Raw genomic sequence first — 7,824 nt, 5'->3', positions numbered from 1 at the left:
TAGGGCCGATTTGTTGTGTAACTTTATTTGTATTTAGGTTGGACTAACAAAGTTGTGTTCACTAAATTTGGATTTTGGGTTTCAGTGCATTAAATGTGGATTCAAGTTCAGACCTGAACACTACAAAGTGAGTTCAGTTATATGCCAATCATATGACTTTGTGATTAGCCCCATGCACCTGGACTTTCCAGAGCGCAATAGTATTCAGTAGAATATGTCATGTCTTGGCAACGGGGCCTGGGATATGTAATGCAGTGTGCTGGAAGGCATACCTTGATGATTGATTGCCATGGACTCTTTTGGCTTGTATTTATTTTTAGGGCGAGCGGCTTCTGGAAAGAATGATTTGTGCTTCATACTTGAGTATGCATAATGCAATGCTGTGTTTTTCATGCATCATGTCCTGTACAGTATTCGCAGAACTACAAATAAACTGCCTAGTGACACACATTTCAACGAATGTTCCTTTCAGAGCCCCTCCCTCCCCATAGAAATAGACAAATTGCAATGCCTTGTGTGGACAACAAAGTAAAACCCATTAAATTCTGCATTACTGATGCCTAGCTAAGCCTCAATGCTGACTGACTTTCAGCGCTCCTAAAATGGCCCAAGTAATGCCACAAGCCCTCCTCCCAGAAGAACCTCTGATGCCAATTAGGTTTAAAAGGCTGTCTTCTTTGCAGTGTGCTATTATCCCAATTATTATTTCTGTCCTATTCTCCCGTGGCTGATGAATTCGAACTCTGATTACTCTCCCAGCTGCCGGCTCAGGAGAGGCAATTATAGCAATCAGGAGGCTCTTCGCAATCAGCTGCTTTTTTTGTGTGTGGCTGGTGGATCGGAAAACTGCACAATGAATCCCTGTCTGCCATTGCAGGGCACGCAAGAACACTGACTGACTCATTCTGAGCACACTTGAACAGAAGGGGGGGACACTTTCCATGCGTGTAATTTCAATGTGAGAAAATCGAAACCATAGGAGCAACAAAGCAAGAAAGCAGATCGGATGGATGGACTCCTGTAATGTGTGTCATAATGAATGCTTGTACAGTGGGTGACAGTGAAAGACAGGTCTAACTGCTATGAATAGGCCTTCAATAGGAGCAAAGGTAAAACAATACAATACTACTCAGGTTTGCTGTTCTTGTGTCCACCAGGATTTATCACACAAGTTTTGCCTTCCATATACCTGCCATCTCGTTCGGCTTGCAGCCCTATAAAAATGTGTGGTAATGTTCACAATGCTTAAATCTGGCAAACAGTATTACATGGTAATGCAAGGTCCTGGTTTGTGGTGTGTGTGTGTGTGTGTGTGTGTATGTATATATATATATAATATATATATATATATATATATATATATATATATATATATATATATATATATAAACACAACTTTTTTTTTTGTCATTTAATTTTACTAAATCTACCAGTAGTGAGTGTTTCATAGTTATGGATGAGATCTTAATTTTAAACCACAGATGATTCAATTCTAAATAGGGGCTATGTTTGTGTTATGATGAGAAACAATGTCTCCAACGCTGCATGGGCGCCCATTTCATGCAGTATTTGTCCCTCTGAAAGTACTGGTATGCAAAACACCAGGTTGCGGCCGTATGCTAATTCAGTATGAGTGCTCAGACCACGGTAAAGATCCATTGAATATGACTTGTGTGTCAATAGAAGAAGAAAAAGAGTATCTATTGATATCTGTACAGCGTCTGTGTATGCTCACTGAGGCAATAAAGTCTAATACATAATGAGGTCACAGGAGAGAAAGTAAGGAAACGGATGACACTCAACCAAAATATAGGTACTGGCCATTGTTGTACCGCATGATTGTCTCTTCTCAAAGACAGTGATGTTTTACACACAGAAAGTCTGCATTTGAAGTGCTAACTGTGTGATTTACAGATTGAGCATTGTAGTACAGTTTGTCCAGCTTCAATTGTAGTTACTGTTTTAATATTCCACAACGGTTATCTCGCCTTGTTGTCAAGACATTTTGTGCCACGGTTATAAGCTACGCCACTGTCGCTTCCCATCTGACTACAACATGTTGAAAGAAAGCTAAAATAAAAAGCCGTGTTTGCTCGTGCAGTTTCAGGGGACGCTCGTCAGTGTGTCAGCATTGCTGTCACAGCTCATGCAGCCCCAGCGAGCTGTCACAAACAGAGCTCCAGGGCGGTGTAAAGCTTCATTAACTTGGCATTGTTCTGACAAGAGTGTTATCAGCAGCAGTGCAGGCCCTTCGTTGCCTAGCAACAGCAGCTGGTCCATTTCTGAGGCCTACTCAAATTTCCTCCCTTATTTTCCCCTTCACTTCTTAGTCTTCAATGCAAATTCAGCAAGTGTGAGTGTGTTTCCAAGAATAAAGCAGCTACAGAGGATGAAATATCACCTTGTTCTTTATTGCCAGCTAGCCAGCCAACGGAAAACTAAAGTTACATCCCTTTCAACAAGCGCAATCGAAATATGTTGTGAAAAAAAACAAAACAAAACAAAAACATTTTGCAGCTCCTTTTAAACCAACAGGCATAAAACAACAGAAGAATTCGAAAACTGATTTTTAAAAATAAAAATTAAGTTAAATATTTTTGGGACCATTTGCTCGAGACTTGGTTCCTTTTGAGGGCCTAATGCACAAAAAACATGAAAATAAAAACAGTGGGATGTTTAGATGACTAGCTACACTGGGAGGGGGGTGGGGGGGTTAAGCTTAGTGGAAAGCTGGTCATGATAAGGTAGGGGTCTTCGGATTGCCTCCAAGTTGAAAGGGGCAGACAGAAAGTGAGAGTTTTTTTTTCTTTCTTCTGCACCCCAGGATTCCCCCTTCTACAGAGCTCTGCACCCCAGGATTCCCCTTCTACAGACCTCTGCACCCCAGGATTCCCCCTTCTACAGACCTCTGCACCCCAGGATTCCCCCTTCTACAGACCTCTGCACCCCAGGATTCCCCCTTCTACAGACCTCTGCACTCCAGGATGCACCCGTTGCACCTTTTTCATAAGCGAGAGTCGTGCTTCCCCGCTCGCCTGATAGCTCCCATTCTGCCTCTCAGGCATCTAGACTTCCAGCCAGTGTGTCCATGACTTACTCAAACTGGGAACTCTGGCTTCCATTCACTATTAGGTTTGAAATGCATTTAAAATGATCATACTGACTTCATTTGTACAGACCATCTACCCACCCAGTGAGAGTTTTTTTTTTTTTTTTTTTTGTAACAATTGTGTTAAATGAATGTAAAGGAAATTGCTTTGAAATGGCAGCAATCCCCCCCACACACAAAAGGGCAGGACAGGAGGATGCATTTGCATTCATGAGCCACTAGGGGTGCTGTGGTTTTAACTCTCTTTCTCATGTGCCTACACACACACACATACAATATATAATATATAATATAATATTTTGCGGTTTTCCTGAAGACAAGTTGTGTCCTCATTTTCGCCATGCAGTTATCGTGGCCATGGCAACTATCTTGAAATATGGCCCGCAGTCACCACTTCACTATTATTAGGTCAAAGCCTTGCAGCTTTAAATCTCTCCCCTTTGCTCATTCTCTCTCCTCTCTCTCTCTCTCTCTTTCTCTCTCACTAAAATCATCTTGCTCAATGCAGCCCAAAGCTAAATAGATAACCATGGCAACCAATTTGATGCAATTTCAGTAATAATATGCATTAGCCAGAACAAAAATTAAAAAAAATAAAACATTTATTCCTCGTTTATCTGCATTCTTTTTCCATTTCTTTTTAGTTTATTGGTTATTGTTCACCGATCATCCCTCGATACAGTATATAGAACAGTATGTATACAGTTTGTTTATTTTTCTCCAGCTATATTGCTGCGAATTTTGGTATTGTCTAATCTTCCTCTGTTGTTGAAGGAGTAATTATCTCCTGGGTGGGATGTTTCATTTCAGGTGTTTTTGGCTGATGTCTAGCTGCATGTATGTGTCTGTGTCTCTGTGTCTTTGAATGTGTGGAGGCATGTAGCATTCTTATACCAAGATGATTGGAGATTTTAAGATAATTGTCACCTTCTTCAAAATTTAACATAGGGAATATTAAATAGTTTCTAAGGCACACACTTAACAAGATATATGTGGCTTTGTTTAATTTTAATTTTTTTATATATATGTAATAGTTTCTATGGTCGATTTCTGATAAAACGAATGCTTGAACATAGCCTGTTAGGCTCTCAGTTTGATAAGTCTGTGCGTTTGTATGTTTGAACGTGGAGGGTCTGTGTGAGAGCATGTTTGTGTAAGTGTGTTTGCAATCGTGTGTTAGTCTTGGGGGCTGTGGGTCGTCCCCCCACCCCCTCCTCTCTCTCTCTCTCTCAAGCAGAGATATCTGCAGTCGCAGTCACAGCTTGCCTTGTCCGAATGCCTGCCCACGTTGAGGGGAGTGTTTACTCACACACTTGCCCCAGGACAGCACACACGCACCACCGAGCAGGCTCCCCCTCGCGCCAGGCGAGCCACATACAACTGCCAGCTGGCAAGACAGGGGCAGCGAGCCATGGAAGCTGACGTCAGTGGGTCTCTGCCCACAGTCTGCTCACTCCAAAGCACAGTATCTGTTTCTGCTTTGTCCCTTCTTTGTCTAATGCACAGAGTACTACATTATAATTATTTCACTGTCTACCAATAAATGTTTCTGAACTCATTAGTGCCTTATAATAAAATCACATAAACACAATTTCATCTATTTTTTATCACTGTATTTGAATTAACTTAAAACGGGTGCCTAGCAGGCCCTTGCTATAAATCTAAAAATCTGTATTTATTAAACGTGAAAATATAATTTTTTTTTTTTAATGCCCAAAAGTGAAGTGGTTGAAAATCTTTAGAAATAAATCAGAAGCAAATAAATATGTTTTAAGTGTTCTGAATTGAACCAAACTCTGTTTGGGGGGTGGGTGGAATAAAGAATGCAGCTTTAAGAATCTAAAGTTTGGAATTCCTTCCGATGCCCTACGGCAGTATTACCAGATTATTTTAGGGTTAGGGTTAGGGTGGTGGCAGGGTTTCTGTCACCACCCCCTCACCGAACGCTCTTCCAGATTAGAGAAACGAATGTTGGTTCTTTCTCCTCGAGTCAGTCACGCTGCTGATGGCTGGGGGTTGTCAGTGATATGACGGTGTAGTAATATCAGAGTAGGGGCTGGATTCACTCTGACTGAGTCACTCATCTGCAGGGGAACAGACTCTCAGCTGAATATGTAAAGAATTATCATTCGTGATAGACTCTTCCACAAACTGATTGCTTTGAAACAGTCCCAAGAGCTTGGCTCATCCATCAGGGCTGCTGCTCTCACCCTTTCTGATCTTGCTTGGGGCAGTCCCTCAGAAAAGCATTAATTCCAATTCGGAAAAACAATATATTCAGTGTAGTACAGCGCATTAGCAAGTTAGAATCGAAGAGTGCACACGCCTCAGAGTGCTATATGCACTTGTTATTCAATATAATAAAAACTATATTCAGAAACCATCCTTGAGTAGGTCTAGTGCTCACTCAATCGTACTGTAATTGAGAATGACGTGTAGCTATTAACACTTTTGCAGTAATTATTGAGATTAAATATTATCATCTTTCTAGCATTATAACAACAGATGTCACAACTGCACACTGCAAATCAATGTTATGAGCCATTATCTGCATGTTATGTTGGGTTTCAAAAAGATTATGGAGTATAATGCCCACAGTTACAGTCACCTCTCAAAGCCATTTTCTCCAAAATTGTCACTGGCACCATATGTTTTTTCAGAGAGGAAAAACACACACAATAAAGTTAGCAAACCAGAAATGGAGTTAGTCTTACGTTGTTTCTTATTTGTTTTGGAATTGGAATCGGTCCATTGAGATGAAAATGTAGCTCATGATGGTTTGGAGTAAATGTAATACAGTAGGCAGATAAACCACCGTGACACCACAGCCCAGTTCCCAACACGAACCGCTGAGCCAGCACTGGCTGCCTCTCTTTCCAGGTAGCTTCCCAGTCCTGACCTTTAATCAACAGAGACTGGGTTCCAGATGGAAGCAGACTGTCAGGTTCACGAAACAGCTGGGTTTTGGATTCAGTATCGTCCCCCTCCAGGGAAGAGCGCTGGGTCTGCACACAGAGCAGCAACTCCAATCTGCTGGCTTGCCCTTATGGCAGCTTAACTGTGTGGAGGGAAAGAGCTACAGCATGGAGACAAGGTTAACAAAATCCCGCAGTTACATTTCTGCAGATCAAAAGGGGTGACCTTTTTTTTCCATCCCATATTGATAAAATGGGAATTTCATTAAGGAGCAGAGGCTTAGGAAGCCTGGCGGGAACCAAAGACCTTTCCTCTTGGAGAGAATGCATATTTGTCCAGGGCTGGTAACTCTTATTTGTTCAGTCAATTAAAAGAGGGGCTTTATCCGAGGGTCCCCAGGAGTCACACTCAGTCTTATGAATCTGTTTGACTTGGCTCAGGGAGCATGAAACTGCTCACTGTTGATCAAATATGTTAACAAATACATATCTTAAACTTGTGAAGCTTTAAAAAGAAGACTGTACTGTTACTTGAATCAAATCCCATCTTAAAGTTTATTCCATGGCAGTGAACCTCTTAGACTGGCCAGATGCAGAATCGTTACAGGCAGTCCCGATTGCTGGAGCTCTGTAGATAAACAGTGCTGCCAATTGTAACAGAAAAAAGAGGATCTTAACAGTTGACAGAAGATCACAAAATTTATTGCGCTACCTTCATCAAGAGAAGGACTTCAACAGCACCAGGAAACATCTGCAGAGTGGATGAGCTGAACAAGCTGCACTAGCCATCTCACTGCAGGAATTTCTAGCAGCGTGTACGCTTCCAGTGCATGCAATCATTGAGACTTTGCCACAAAACAGATGGAAAACATGAAAGAAAGTAGTTTAGGTACTTTTGAAGTGCGATGGACTAAAGGAGCTGACATCAGAGTCAATAGACGGAGGGTGAAAAATTCAATCGACAGCCTTTTTACTTGTTTAATTAATTGCAGCTGTGGCTTGAACTTTTACTGCTGGAAATCCATCGTAATTATCAGGGTGGGCTAGGGGGCACACTTATCTGCAATCTGCAAGGACGCACGACCAAAGGTAAGCTGTTGGATGAACAGCGGGCTGCCAGTGGAGAGCGCAGGGAGAGGAGTAAATGACAGAGGACGTCGCTAGAGCAACAGGAAAGAGGCATGTGGAGAGCCATCAAACCATTGTCCCAGACCACAGTATGAAAATGATAGCAATCACTGAGGCAGGAGCACTCAATAGGAGAACAAAGAGACAGGAGCTGCAGTGATTAGGGCAGGGACGAGCGGGACAGCATGGTCTCTGCCTTTCATCAGGAGGAAACAGGAACTCCATCAGAAGCCAGCGAAGGAGGTCTGAGAGGCATGCAAATTGTCCAGGACCGCTTTTAATTTACACTGTCTAGTGGCTGGTTGACTGGTTAATCAGAAATGAAAAGTACCTGCCTTGTTACTGTAAATCAAAAAAGCAAAAAAATGTAACATGCATTACAGTAGCTATCTCTGAATCATTGTGTTACCCAGAGGACAATATCTTCAGTGTGCAGCCCCAGTGGGGTTAATGACACAGCCTGTGTGATTTGGCAAGGCTAATGCAAGGCTAGATTTCTAAGCAGAGCCTGCATTATTACTGAAATGAGAGTTGTTCATTTTAAAAGGTGATCATATTGTAGGTGACACACAGATTTTCTATCTGTTATCTATGGACTATCATTTATATAGAATTGTACATCAATATGTTTTTTTTTAGACCAGTCTTCCATAGTTTGTATTGATTTCCCAG

This window comes from Polyodon spathula, chromosome 23, assembly GCF_017654505.1.
Source record: "Polyodon spathula isolate WHYD16114869_AA chromosome 23, ASM1765450v1, whole genome shotgun sequence".
Taxonomy (NCBI): domain Eukaryota; kingdom Metazoa; phylum Chordata; class Actinopteri; order Acipenseriformes; family Polyodontidae; genus Polyodon; species Polyodon spathula.
Note: the sequence above shows the minus strand (reverse complement) of the source record.